Source organism: Aethalodelphis obliquidens, unplaced genomic scaffold (genome assembly GCF_003676395.1).
Source record: "Aethalodelphis obliquidens isolate GAN/ISIS:26980383/991018 unplaced genomic scaffold, ASM367639v1 scaffold3, whole genome shotgun sequence".
Classification (NCBI taxonomy): domain Eukaryota; kingdom Metazoa; phylum Chordata; class Mammalia; order Artiodactyla; family Delphinidae; genus Aethalodelphis; species Aethalodelphis obliquidens.
Genome location: NW_020837947.1, coordinates 24,908,005 through 24,922,715, shown reverse-complemented (window position 1 = coordinate 24,922,715; position 14,711 = coordinate 24,908,005). Strand labels below are relative to the sequence as shown.

The 14,711-nt window shown below is 38.4% G+C and overlaps 1 protein-coding gene across 4 annotated transcripts in view; it reads right to left on the bottom strand.

The window, feature by feature from the left end:
* Nucleotides 1-14,711, bottom strand: part of NHSL1 (NHS like 1) — a 238,658-nt gene that overhangs the window by 148,888 nt on the left and 75,059 nt on the right. The window lies entirely within an intron of this gene.

Below are 14,711 nucleotides of genomic sequence, written 5' to 3'. Positions count from 1 at the left end.
ATTTCTCACCTAGATTCAACGGAGGTGGCGGTGGGGAGATGGGCATCTACGGACAGACTCTCAAAGCTTCACTGATATAACCCTTTAAAATAGTTTCTAGAGGCAGCTGCAGCAGCAAATTATTCCTACCTTGCAAGAGTTAAGCTCAACCAAAAAAAATCTCTCAAGGAAACTTTTAAGCCCATAGGAGTCCTACCTTGCAATCAAAAAGTTAAGACCTCCAAACACTGAGTAGAACACAAAAACCTAATACGTCGTACTCCCAGCAGGTCCTATGTAAATGGACATTCTTTTTTCATGATATTTTAATATTAGCATTGCCCTTCTTGCTTCCTTTAGCAGCTGCACATTGGGAGGACCCAGAAATGAACATTATGATCTATTAAAGTACAAGAAGAAGGACCAACCAACTCTCCATGAAACTGTTCAATAAGCAGAAGACATGTGCAAGTTAAAGAGCAGTTAAGCAGGCTTCCCTGGTGGCGCAGTGGTTGAGAATCTGCCTGCTAATGCAGGAGACACGGGTTCGAGTCCTGGTCTGGGAGGATCCCACATGCCGCGGAGCAACTAGGCCCGTGAGCCACAACGACTGAGCCTGCACGTCTGGAACCTGTGCTCCGCAACAAGAGAGGCCACGATAGTGAGAGGCCCGCGCACCGCGATGAAGAGTGGCCCCCGCTCGCCACAACTAGAGAAAGCCCTCGCACAGAAACGGAGACCCAACACAGCCAAAAATAAATAAATAAATAATTTTAAAAATGTAACAAATGTTCAAGTACAATTGGTGTCTCTGGGAAAAAAAAGCAGTTAAGCACATACAATTCCTTGTATGAATGTTATTTTCAATTAAAAGTTAAAAAAAATCAACAAAATATAACACTGTTCTCTTGTGTAACATAGAGCCTTGCATCAGTTTGACAAAACACTTAAATAGGAAGGTACCTATTAGGTTTTCCAACAGGTCATCTTGGGTTAAAAATCGGATAATGAAGAGAAATACAGATTTGTAATCAGAAACCAAGTGATAACAGACATCATTTCTAATAATGTGAAAAATCTAATGTAACTTAATTACATCATCTTAAGAGTCCCTATTTCTTAGTTTTCCAACTCCAGATATAGAAACAAAATAGTGTTTTTTTTTTGAGCTAGTGAATTGTTACTTGAGTACCTAAAACCCTTGACCCTCACCTCTTAAGTTTCCTGCATCAAATGGAAATGAAAGAACACATAGAATTAACAGGTATTTATTAGGACCACTGTGTACCAGGTAGGTTGGGAACTACTAAGGACACAGGATGAGTAAGATGTGGTTGGGTGCTCCAGTGGGTGCATGGTAAGAAAGGTAGGGGAATGTGAGTTAGTAGACATTACTACAATAAGCGATACATTACTTTTCAATTTGTGAACTGCATGGTTCTATTTTACACATACCCTTTTATATATGGAAGAAAAGATATGTCATGTAATAATGTTAAACTTAAATTTTTACTTATCCAGTGGAGAACAACTTTAGTTTATTAATTTCTTCCCTTTCATCTCTTGATATTCTTTTTTTTTTTTTTCAGTGGGGGTTTCTTTCACTCTACCTTTCTGTTTAATTTTTCTGCATTAATCTTTGACTTTCTCATCTACTAGTCTAGTTTCAAACTCATGCCTTTCTGGCTTTCTGACACTCATATCTAGGTTGGTTAACTGCTTTCTTAGAAGTGACCTTTATTATATTACTGATCTTTATTGAAAGTACTCGTCTAGTTTTCTATTAACTGATTTTTTTTTTCCTAACTGCCACCCAAATGAGTCTGTAATTTCTACTCCTATTATTTCACTTACACAATTAACCCTGGACCAATTTCTTTCCAAGCCAAACAGGACCTCTATGCCTCTTATTTCCATTTACAATTTTATTTTTTTAACCTATTATTGTTCATTTAATTCAGTAATGTAGTATGCCTGCCAAATCCCACCTCAAACACTCCAGGAGATGGCCTGAATTGCTTTTCTGTATTTTCTTGTATTTAACTGACACTTTGAATTCATTTTTTAGGAGGGTAGACGTGAGGGATGGCATGGCTGTGGATTCAGACAGACCTGGGCTCCTTTACTGGCTCAACACCACATACGTTGTATGAATTTGAGGTACACAGAAAGATTTAGCCCAACTTCTCTCTCTAAAGTCAAACAGGTTTGTAGAAGGGGGGTAAATTAGTTAATGTATACCGAGCATTCAGCCAGACACTCTGCACGCCTCAGTGAACAATGGGTATTTTAAGTAGCACATCTTTGGAGGAATATGGATTCCCCTCTTCGTGTGGGGAATATTCCTTCTAGCCTACCTTCCTCTTGAGCAGCCATCTTCTTCCCTTCTTGCAGTCTTGAAGGAACAATCTATGTTGTCGCCTCAGTTTTTTCAATGCACGGTTCTTGCCTCAGTGCACAGCAATACAACTTCACAACTTTTGTACCTGCTATGCTGATAAATGTCTGATAAATGTATATTGAGTCTGTTTAAAGCCAATTGCTATATCAGATGGCCACTTCTCTGCTGTAGTCTTCTTTGCTGACCCTCCTCCTCCTCTGCCCCTCAAATGGTGATGTTCATTCATGGCCCTTTCTGGGATTCTCTCTTGGTGATATCTTCCAGTCAACATGTCTTCAAACAACATAACATATTACAAGAACTCTACAACCATGTTTCCAGCACTTGCACTCCTGTTACCATGGCCAACTGTTTTCCTGGCAATCCTCATCTAACTAACCTAAAGTCCCTCAACCTCAGTACTTCCAAATCAGAACTTAAGGTCCTTCCTCAAACGAAAAGTTAGTACCATCTAACTGGTTAATACAAAACCCATTAGCCCCACTGCCTAAAACAGAAAATTCAAAGTCAACGCGGATTTCTCACTTTCCATCTTTCTTTGAACCTCTTTAATCCATGTCCTTAATTCAGACCCTAATTAAATGAAAGGTTTTACACAGTGTCTTAGTCAGTTTAGGCTGCTATAACAAAAATATCATAGATTGGGTGGCTGAAACAGGCAGACCTGGTATCTATTGAGAACCTGCTTCCTGGTTTGCAGATGGTGGTCTTCTTGTTGAATCCTCACATGGCAGAGAACTCAGAGTAAGCAAGCTCTCATGTCTCTTCTTAAAAGGGCACTAATTCCCTTCATGAGGGCTCCACCCTCATGACCTAACCACCCCCAAAGGCCTCACCTCCCAAAACCATCACACTGGGGGTTAGGCTTTCAACATATAAATTGGGCAGGGGGGTGCACATTCAATCCATAACATGTAATAACAGATACTCTGAAAAGGATCAATATCTATTTGCTCCTTTCTACTTTTCCCTCCGTTACCTCATGATTCTATGACAATGGGCTTCAAATGGTTCTTCCCGCTTCCTTTTTCTAGTTCATCTAACCAGCAACAGCTTCACAAAACCTAGAAAGTCATAACCAGTTCCTTAGGGTGGCATGCCTGTCTCAATTTGGTTCTTTATTAGTTAGCATCCCTTGGCTAAAACTAAGAGCAACCAGCTTAAACAAACTTAAGCAAGGGGAATGTATTAGAAGGCCAAAATGGTAACTCATAGAAACCAACATTAAGAATACAACTGGTCTCCAGGGAAAACTGGAAATGACATGTCAGGAATCCATGAAGTTATTTCTCTCCATGTCTTGTTTGTGCCTTCTTCTTTATCTGTGCAAATCAACTTCCTGTGCTCCCCGGTCCACACAGTAAGACAATGGCTTAGAGGACCTCTTATGGGTTGAATTGGGTCGCCCCCTCAAAAAAGATATGTTAGTATACTAACCCCCAGTATCTCAGAACGTGACCTTATTTGAGGATATGGTCTTTAAACAGGTAATCAAATTAAAATGAGACCATTAGGGCAGGCCCTAATGCGATATGATTGGTGCCCTTATAAAAAGGGGAAATTTGGACACAGAGACAGATACAAATAGAAGGGAGACAATGTGAAGAGACACAGGGAGAAGATGGCCAACTGGAGAGAGGCCTTGTACCAATCCTTCCTCAGCCCTCAGAAAGCACCAAACCTGCCACACCTTGATTTCAGCTCTAGCACCCAAATCCAAAATTACTACACAGAGTAATTCTCTCTCTCCCTCTCTCTCTGCCCTCGTCTTTCATTCTCCCTGTCACAATACCCAAGAGGACACCCTGACTGACCAGCTTTGGACTGGTGGTCAACCTAGTCCAGTGCACTGGGTCAGGCTCCCTGAACAAACATGGCTCTGAGGACGAGGGGTGGGGATGGGGCATCAGAGAAGCACATCTTCATGAGGTGTAGCATCTGAAACGCAACACAATTAACATTATTTGGGGACAGTATTATAACAAATCACTGTTATTATGTTACAGCACATACTGTGTCTACTCTATCAGGTGACTGCTGGTACACACTAGTCAAATACGGCAACACGTGATAGGTTACAGAGTCACACTCAGCTGTCACTGACTAGTTCTGCTATGATGACCAAAACTAGGTGGTCTGAGGCTTTGAAATTTTACCGTTAATAATATTGAATAGTTCAGTCTTCCAAAGAAAAATTCTAATTAACAAGCCTTTTTCACAATAGTTTTTTAACATACTCTCCAGCATAACTGTGGAGAAGATGAGGTCGGGGAAATGATTTTTTCTGGGGTAAACAGCACTGTTAAGGGTAGAGACCCATGATCCCTCATGAATTAAAATCACACTACTCTCCACTACTACAAACTACAATCTTTTCCCACCTCCCACCCACGACTGTACCCAATGAAGAGAAGTTAGGAGATGGTATGACAGAGTGTCGCCTTCTGAAAAGCAGGCAAATCATCAAAAGAAGCAGGAAATGAACCCTGGAAGTTCTCAATGGTAGTAGTACCTCCCCCTAGCAGGCATCTTGAACTGTGTGGGACATTTCGGGTTGCCACATTGACTGGGTCACATCACTGGCATTTTGTGGGCAGGCAGCAGGGAATACTGGACATCTTACAATGTGTGGGACAGTATATGGTCCTACCTCCTTCACAGATTTCAGAAGTTACAGACTTATGTTAGTAAAAAAGTCTTTTTCATATCATCTGAGCTTAGAAATTCAATTCTATTTTACATAAAAATGCAATATTTGTGCTTGACTTTACTGTATGCCAAATCTTCCAGAAATACAGATATTGTTAAAATTGAAAGATCATTTCAATTTGCTTACTTTGGAATTTTATCGAGAATTATTCATCATTTCTGAAAATTGCATCACTGACAACACCCCCGCTCGCAGTGTTTGAAACACCAGCCTTCTCATCATGGTCATTCCACATACATGGAAGCATCTAATTGTGTCATTACATCTTCTAGTATAGTTTTGCCTGAGCAATGACTATGAAAAGCTACAAATGACTTTCCTTTTATTTCTCCTTACATTACAGTTAGGGTGTCATATTGACTTTTTAAAATGGTGTGTATAGGGACTTCCCTGGCATTCCAGTGGTTAAGACTCTGTGCTTCCACTGCAGGGGGCGCAGGTTCAATCCCTGGTCAGGGAACTAAGATCCCGCGTGCTGTGCAGAGCAACACCAAGAAAAAAAAAAAAAGTGTATAAATGGATTACACTGCCTAAGAAGTTCTTATTTTAATATAGGAAAGGATACCACAAAGTATTTGTTAGATTAGTGAGATCATTTAAACAATACCTGAGCATGACCCTTTCTCCACAGTACTCACAGATTCAGATTTGTCCAAAGAGACTAAAATGAGGGGAACATTTCCTTGCAGTGGGGTGGTAGAAACTATGTGATTCTACCCAGTGCTGAATCCTACCTCTGTTCCTTCTAGGATGGCAGCATCCTCACACCTTAAGCTCTATAATGAAGATGAGATTCCAGCAAACGACCTTCTGCACATTTCTTTTTAATTCAGGTCACTCTCGTGTTTTCAGTCATTAGATTAACAAAAGTACAGGGGTCAAAGTTCAGAGCTCAGAGCCATGCTTTCAGTCAGATCCCCTTGTTTGATCATCAGCAAATCACCTACCCTCTATGTGTTCAAGTTTATCCAGCTGTAAAATTAGGAGCAGCTTTGTTTGTTACCTCCCAGCACAGAAAACATTCTGAGCCACCTAATTGTTTTGAATTCCGGTATATATCTTTTCAAAACAAATTCTATACAACATGAATAGTTTTATGGTAACCTGTACTATGTGAGAGAGATTTGGAACTCCTTAGAAGTCTTTTTCTTTCCCCCCTTGTAAATATACACAGAAATAATGGTGCTAATGAAATTAGAATTGGCTTATCTAACCAAGTGTGTAACCCAGATACCCTCGAAACCTCCAGTTTCTCCTTGAGTGCTCGAGATACCCTGAGCTTATCAAATGACAGATGTGCAGTTTGGTCCAATCTGATCTCAAGGCAAGGTCTCAGGTTGGCTTAGGTTAGTACCTACAGAAGGGCTAGAAAGTAACTTTCCAATGTCACCTACATGTCCTTCCTGTTGATTGGTGCTGAAAGAATTCAGAATATAATGCCCTGGATACCCAGATGAAGAATGTAGCAAATTTAAAATAAAGCAATACAGAGGTATTCTGACGTTCTCTCACTGCCTTCTTTCAACTTGATTTAACATTGCCTACTGTAAAAATTAAGTGTTTATTAGCAGTATAAATGGTCATTAAACTCTAGGTTGCTGAGTGACAAAAACCTAAGAACTTTCTTTCCAAATGTTTTTAAACTTTAACTTTCATTTTTTAATCAAAAGAGAACATTGCTAAGCAAGATCAAGTGCAATCCATGCTTCCTTGGGTTCAGACCATTTGTCTCATCATATTACAGTAAGTTTAAATGGAAAAATAATTTTGGCACTTTTTGACAATCCAGAATTTTACTTGAGTTTTCTTCAAGTTTTTTTCAGTAAACAGAAAATTCAGACACTTAGATCTTAATATCCTCATTAGAATTTATATGTTTGGCAATTAGAGGGATCAAAGGCTTTAATTTGTGAGGGGGAAAATTTGTTTTACAATAATCCAAACCTCCAATATTTCAAAATGTTCTTTAGAAAATTCATCCCACAAAAATGGCCACTTCATTCTGTAACATGATACGTCTCCATGTATCATCATGCGTCAGAATACACTGTCTACTTGGAAAGAGCTGCCTCCACTTCGAAATCATTTGTTACCCATCTGAGAGCATTATTTCATGATGATTATGAAGGCACTGAATTCAGCAGAAGACAAAGGATCCTAATCCAATATTATGTGCCTTCATTTACCTTCTGAGAGATGAAATGTACAGGATAGAATTTGGATTAACTGGAAAGGAATGACTATAAAATCTGGTTGCACTATAAATCTAAATCATTTATCCTGGAACTTTGATCTAAAGTAAACCTCACCAGCGTTGCTGGATATCTTTTGGTTACACTTCTTGGCCTGATTTTAACTCTTTCATTCCAACACAGCAACTATAGCCACTGTTACCTTAAAATTCTCCTAAGTTATACTTTCCAGTTTTCTGTATACCCAACCTCAAGCTAAACCAACACCTACGTCATTAAGGAAATGTCAAACATTCTCCGTAATGTATTGGAAAACCTTTAACCTTCTGTTATGCATTCAGTTTCATCCTTGGACATGTGTTGCTATTGCCTAAGTGCACCTGTCACGCAGAAAATGCGTGTCAGAGGAATACTGTTGTTTTTTTTTTTAAAGTCCTCTTTGGTAAAGCTAAATTAATGACTAATACTGACCATAGGAGTTTTTCTTAAATCAGGCAATAGCACTGCAAAAACTCAGGGATTCATTTATTTCAATGACAAAAGCCAAAGCTAAGATTAAAGAGGAAGGAAATGTATATGCTTTAACTTCCTCCTAAGGTGACCTGTCAGATTAAAAACCCCTACAGCACAAAAGTGTATCGTTACTCCTTAAGACTACAATGAGACAGCACCATGCATATACTGAAAAATGACAGGATTAAGTTGGAATTGTTTTTAAGATGCAAAGGTGAAACAGGTTTATTTTTTAAAACTTGTGATTTTGAAATCATTTTCAATTTACAAGAAGGTACAAAGAAATGTACAGGGAAGTCCCATGCACCCCTCTCCCACAATTAGTATCTTACATAACTACAGTACAATATCAAAACCAGGAAATTGACAATGGTACAATCCATACATCTTATTTATATTTCACCTGTTATATATGGACTCATTGTTTGTATGTGTGTAGTTCTATGCAATTGTACCACATGTTACTTTGTTTTTTTTCAATTTTTGAATTTTATTTTTTTTATACAGCAGGTTCTTATTAGTAATCAATTTTATACACATCAGTGTATACATGTCAATCCCAATTGCTCAATTCATCACACCACCATTCCCACCCACCCACCCCCCCCCGCTGCTTTCCCCCCTTGGTGTCCATACGTTTGTTCTCTACATCTGTCTCAATTTCTGCCCTGCAAACCGGTTCATCTGTACCATTTTTCTAGGTTCCACATATATGCATTAATATACGATATTTGTTTTTCTCTTTCTGACTTACTTCACTCTGTATGACTGTCTCTAGATCCATCCACATCTCAACAAATGACCCAATTTCGTTCCTTTTTATGGCTGAGTAATATTCCCTTGCATATATGTACCACATCTTCCTTATCCATTCGTCTGTCAATGGGCATTTAGGTTGCTTCCATGACCTGGCTATTGTAAATAGTGCTGCAATGAACATTGGGGTGCGTGTGTCTTTTTGAATTATGGATTTCTCTGGGTGTATGCCCAGTAGTGGGATTGCTGGATCATATGGTAGTTCTATTTTTAGTTTTTTAAAGAACCTCCATACTGTTCTCCATAGTGGCTGTATCAATTTACATTCCCACCAACAGTGCAACAGGGTTCCCTTTTCTCCACACCCTCTCCAGCATTTGTCGTTTGTGGATTTTCTGATGATGCCCATTCTAACTGGTGTGAGGTGATACCTCATTGTAGTTTTGATTTGCGCTTCTCTAATAATTAGTGATGTAGGGCAGCTTTTCATGTGCTTCTTGGCCATCTGTATGTCTTCTTTGAAGAAATGTCTATTTAGGTCTTTTGCCCATTTTTGGATTGGGTTGTTTGTTTTTTTAATATTGAGCTGCATGAGCTGTTTATATATTTTGGAGATGAATCCTTTGTCCGTTGATTCGTTTGTAAATATTTTCTCCCATTCTGAGGGTTGTCTTTTCATCTTGATTATGGTTCCCTTTGCTGTGGAAAAGATTTTAAGTTTCATTAGGTCCCATTTGTTTATTTTTTGTTTTTATTTCTATTACTCTAGGAGGTGGATCAAAAAAGATCTCGCTGTGATTTATGTCAAAGAGTGTTCTTCCTATGTTTTCCTCTAAGAGTTTTATAGTGTCCGATCTTCCATCTGGGTCTCTAATCCATCTGGAGTTTATTTTTTGTGTTTGGTGTTAGGGAGTGTTCTAATTTCATTCTTTTCCATGTAGCTGTCCAGTTTTCCCAGCACCACTTATTGAAGAAACTGTCTTTTCTCCATTGTATATCCTTGCCTCCTTTGTCATAGATTAGTTGACCATAGATGCGTGGGTTTATCTCTGGGCTTTCAATCTTGTTCCACTGATCTATGTTTCTGTTTTTGTGCCAGTACCATATTGTCTTGATTACTAGAGCTTTATAGTATAGTCTGAAGTCAGGGAGTCTGATTCCTCCAGCTCTGTTTTTTTCCCTCAAGACTGTTTTGGCTATTCGGGGTCTTTTGTGTCTCCATACAAATTTTAAGATTTTTTGTTCTAGTTCCATAAAAAATGCCATTGGTAATTTGATAGGGATTGCACTGAATCTGTAGATTGCTTTGTGTAGTAGAGTCATTTTCACAATATTGATTCTTCCAATCCAAGAACATGGTATATCTCTCCATCTGTTAGTATAATCTTTAATTTCTTTCATCAGTGTCTTATAGTTTTCTGAATACAGGTCTTTTGTCTCCCTAGGTAGGTTTATTCCTAGGTATTTTATTCTTTTTGTTGCAATGGTAAATGGGAGTGTTTCCTTAATTTCTCTTTCTGATTCTTCATTGTTGGTGTATAGGAATGCAAGAGATTTCTGTGCATTAATTTTGTATCCTGCAACCTTACCAAATTCATTGATTAGCTCTAGTAGTTTCCTGCTGGCATCTTTAGGATCCTCTATGTATAGTATCATGTCATCTGCAAAGAGTGACAGTTTTTCTTCTTCTTTTCCAATTTGTATTCCTTTTATTTCTTTTTCTTCTCTGATTGCCATGGCTTAGGACTTCCAAAACTATGTTGAATAATAGTGGTGAGAGTGGACATCCTTGTCTTGTTCCTGATCTTAGAGGAAATGCTTTCAGTTTTTCACCATTGAGAATGATGTTTGCTGTGAGTTTGTAGCATATGGACTTTATTATGTTGAGGTAGGTTCCCTCTATCCGCCCTTTCTGGAGAGATTTTATATAAATAGGTGTTGAATTTTGTCAAAAGCTTTTTCTGCATCTATCGAGATGACCATATGGTTTTTCTTCTTCAATTTGTTGATATGGTGTATCACATTGATTGATTTGCGTATATTGAAGAATCCTTGCATCCCTGGGATAAATCCCACTTGATCATGGTCTATGATCCTTTTAATGTGTTGTTGGATTCTGTTTGCTAGTATTTTGTTGAGGATTTTTGCATCTACATTCATCAGTGATATTGGTCTGTAATTTTCTTTTTTTGTAGTATCTTTGTCTGGTTTTGGTATCAGGGTGATGGTGGCCTCATGGAATGAGTTTGGGAGTGTTCCTTCCTCCACAATTTTTTGGAAGAGTTTGAGAAGGATGGGTGTTAGCTCTTCTCTAAATGTTTGATAGAATTCACCTGTGAAGCCATCTGGACCTGGACTTCTGTTTGTTGGAAGATTTTTAATCACAGTTTCAATTTCATTACTTGTGATTGGTCTGTTCATACTTCCTATTTCTTCCTGGCTCAGTCTTGGAAGGTTATACCTTTCTAAGAATCTGTCCATTTATTCCAGGTTGTCCATTTTATTGGCATAGAGTTGCTTGTAGGAGTCTCTCAGGATGCTTTGTATTTCTGCGGTGTCTGTTGTAACTTCTCCATTTTCGTTTCTCCTTTTATTGATTTGAGTCCTCTCTCTCTTTTTCTTGATGAGTCTGGCTAATGGTTTATCAATTTTGTTTATCTTCTCAAAGAACCATCTTTTAGTTTTATTGATCTTTGCTATTGTTTTCTTTGTTTCTATTTCATTTATTTCTGCTCTGATCTTTATGATTTCTTTCCTTCTCCTAACTTTGGGTTTTGTTTGTTCTTCTTTCTCTAGTTCCTTTAGGTATAAGGTTAGATTGTTTACTTGAGATTTTTCTTGTTTCTTGAGGTAGGCTTGTATAGCTATAAACTTCCCACTTAGAACTGCTTTTGCTGCATCCCATAGGTTTTGGATCGTCGTGTTTTCATTTATCATTTGTCTCTAGGTAGTTTTTGATTTCCTCTTTGATTTCTTCAGTGATCTCTTGGTTATTTAGTAATGTATCGTTTAGTCTCCATGTGTTTGTGTTTTTTACATTTCTTTTCCCTGTAATTCATTTCTAATCTCATAGCGTTGTGGTCAGAAGAGATGCTTGATATGATTTCAACATTCTTAAATTTACTGAGGCTTCATTTGTGACCCAAGATGTGATCTATCCTGGAGAATGTTCCGTGCACTTGAGAAGAAAGTGTAATCTGCTGTTTTTGGATGGAATGTCCTATAAATATCAGTTAAATCTATCTGGTCTATTGTGTCATTTAAAGCTTCTGTTTTCTTATTTATTTTCATTTTGGATGATCTGTCCATTGGTGTAAGTGAGTTGTTAAAGTCCCCATTATTTTGTTACTGTCGATTTCCTCTTTTAGAGCTGTTAGCAGTTGCCTTATGTATTGAGGTGCTCCTATGTTGGGTGCATATATATTTATAATTGTTATATCTTCTTCTTGGATTGATCCCTTGATCATTATGTAGTGTCCTTCCTTGTCACTTGTAACATTCTTTATTTTAAAGTCTATTTTATCTGACATGAGTATGGCTACTCCAGCTTTCTTTTAATTTCCATTTGCATGAAATATGTTTTTCCATCCCTTCACTTTCAGTCGAATGTGTCCCTAGGTCTGAAGTGGGTCTCTTGTCGACAGCATATATATGGGTCCCACATGTTACTTTGAAGAACCATCACCTCAGTCAATATTACATCACCCCAGTGACTACACCTTTATAGCCACACCCACCCCATCCCTAACCCCTGACAACCACTAATCTGTTATCTATCTCTATAATTATGCTATTTCATGAATGCTATACAAATGGAATCATGCAGCGTATTTCCTTTTGAGATTGCCTTTTTTTTTTTTTTCCTCACTCAGCATAATTTCCTTGAGGTTCATTCCTTTTTATTACTGAGTATTACTCCATGGTATAGATGTATCACAGTTTGTTCATCCACTGAAGGACATTTGAGTATTTTCTAGTTTGGGGCTATTACAAATAAAGCTGCTATTAACAGTTTTATTAACAGTATACGTTTTCATCTTTCTGGGATATATGCCTAAGAGTCCAACTGTTAGATCATACGGCAAGTCCATTTTAAATTTTAAACAGAAGTGCCAAATTATTTTCCAGAGTTTCTGTACCAGCAGTGTAGGAATGATCCAGTTTCTCCGTATCCTCACTAGCACTCGGCGTTATTTTTTCATTTTAGCCATTCTGAATGGTATGTAGTGACATCTCATTATGGTTTTAACTTGCATTTCTCTAATGACTAATGACATTGGATATCTTTTCATATGCCTATTTGCCATCTGTATCTCCTTTCTCAGTGAAATGTCTGTGTGTTTATTTGCCTAGTCCTAGTCCTGAAGAGTTTCTCCTATGTTTTTTCCCTAGACGTTCTGTAGTTTTATATTTTACAGTTAAATCCATGATCCATTTTGAGTTAATTTTTGTATGAGGTGTAAGCTTAGGTCAAGGTTCATTTTTTGCCTATAGATGTTCAGTTGCTCCAGCATCATTTATTAAGCATGTTTGTGTGGACCTATTTCTGAATTCTCTATTCTGTTCTACTGATCTATTGTCGACCCAACCCCAGTACCACAATGTCCTGACTATTATAGCTATACAGTAGGCCTTAACATTAGGAAGAGTGATTGGTCCCATTTTATTTTTTCTTTTCCAAAGTTGTTTTGGCTATTCTATGGCCTTTCCCTTTCCATATGAATTTTATTTTTTTTAATTTATTTATTTTATTTATTTATTTTTCGCTGTGTTTGGTCTTCGTTGCTGTGTACGGGCTTTCTCTAGTGGCGGCAAGGGGGGGCTACTCTTCGTTGCGGTGCACGGGCTTCTCATTGCGGTGGCTTCTCTTGTTGCGGAGCACGGGCTCTAGGCACGGGGGCTTCAGTAGTTGTAGCACACGGGCTCAGTATTTGTGGCTCGTGGGCTCTAGAGCACAGGCTCAGTAGTTGTGGTGCATGGCCTCAGTTGTTCCACAGCGTGGGGGATCTTCCCAGACCAGGACTCGAACCCATGTCCCCTGCAGTGGCAGGCAGATTCTTAACCACTGCACCACTAGGTAAGCCCCCATATGAATTTTAGAATAAGTCTGTCTATTTCTACCAAAAAAAAAAAAATTACTGAGACTTTAGTAAGAATTACATTAAATCTAAGATGAATTTGGAGGAGAACTGCCATCTTTAATATGGTGAATCCTCCAATCCATGAACATGGTATGTCTCTCTAAGTATTTAGGTTTTCTTTGATTTCTTTCAATAGCATTTTATAATTTTCAGCATACAGATCCTGTACATGTTTATTATTTCATTTTCTTCAGAGCAAATAAGGATATTACATTTTAAATTTCCAGTTCCATAGAAATGCAAATGATTTTTGCATGTTAATAGAATTATTTTTAAATCTCTATTTGATCTAATTTTGGATCGTGTCCAACAAGTGGAGGCATTTATCATTTTCCATGGGTAATGCAGCAAAGAGAATCCCCCTGGAACTGAATAAGGCATGCTTTTTGTTCTTTTCATCATCAGTATGCATAATAGAATTATATCCTCATCATTAAGAATCCATGTATTCAAGATACTGTTGTGCTGTTACAAACTAAAGCAGAATTCCTTCCTAGGCAGTTCATAAACTGACAACGGACACCATCATGGCTAAGCATGTGAGGAACCCACAGAGAAAGCTCTCCAAACAAACAGAGAAATTGCCCACATGAACAAAAAGTAATTCAGCTCGCAATGGTATTTGCTGGCCTCAGTTTCCTTTTATGGGAAGAAGAAAGAGGCCTTCCACTCCCCAAATTAGCTACTTAAACAACTGGCCAAAATGTAACTATTTGTTTTAAGGTTTTAAAATGAAATAGTTTGCTGAGAGAAGAATAACATTTTATCCACTTCTAGGAGAAACCCCTTTGAGGATTTTGAGCATTTTAAAAACAAAACACCACTCAGTGCTCTAGCCCAGGGGTCCCCAACCCCAGGCCGTGGACCACTACAGGTCCCCGGCCTGTTAGGAAGCGGGCCACACAGCAGGAGGTGAGCGGCGAGCGAGTGACGCTTCATCTGTTGCTCCCCATCGCTCGCATTACCACCTGAGCCATCGCCCCCACCACTACCCCAACCGTGGAAAAACTGTCTTCCAC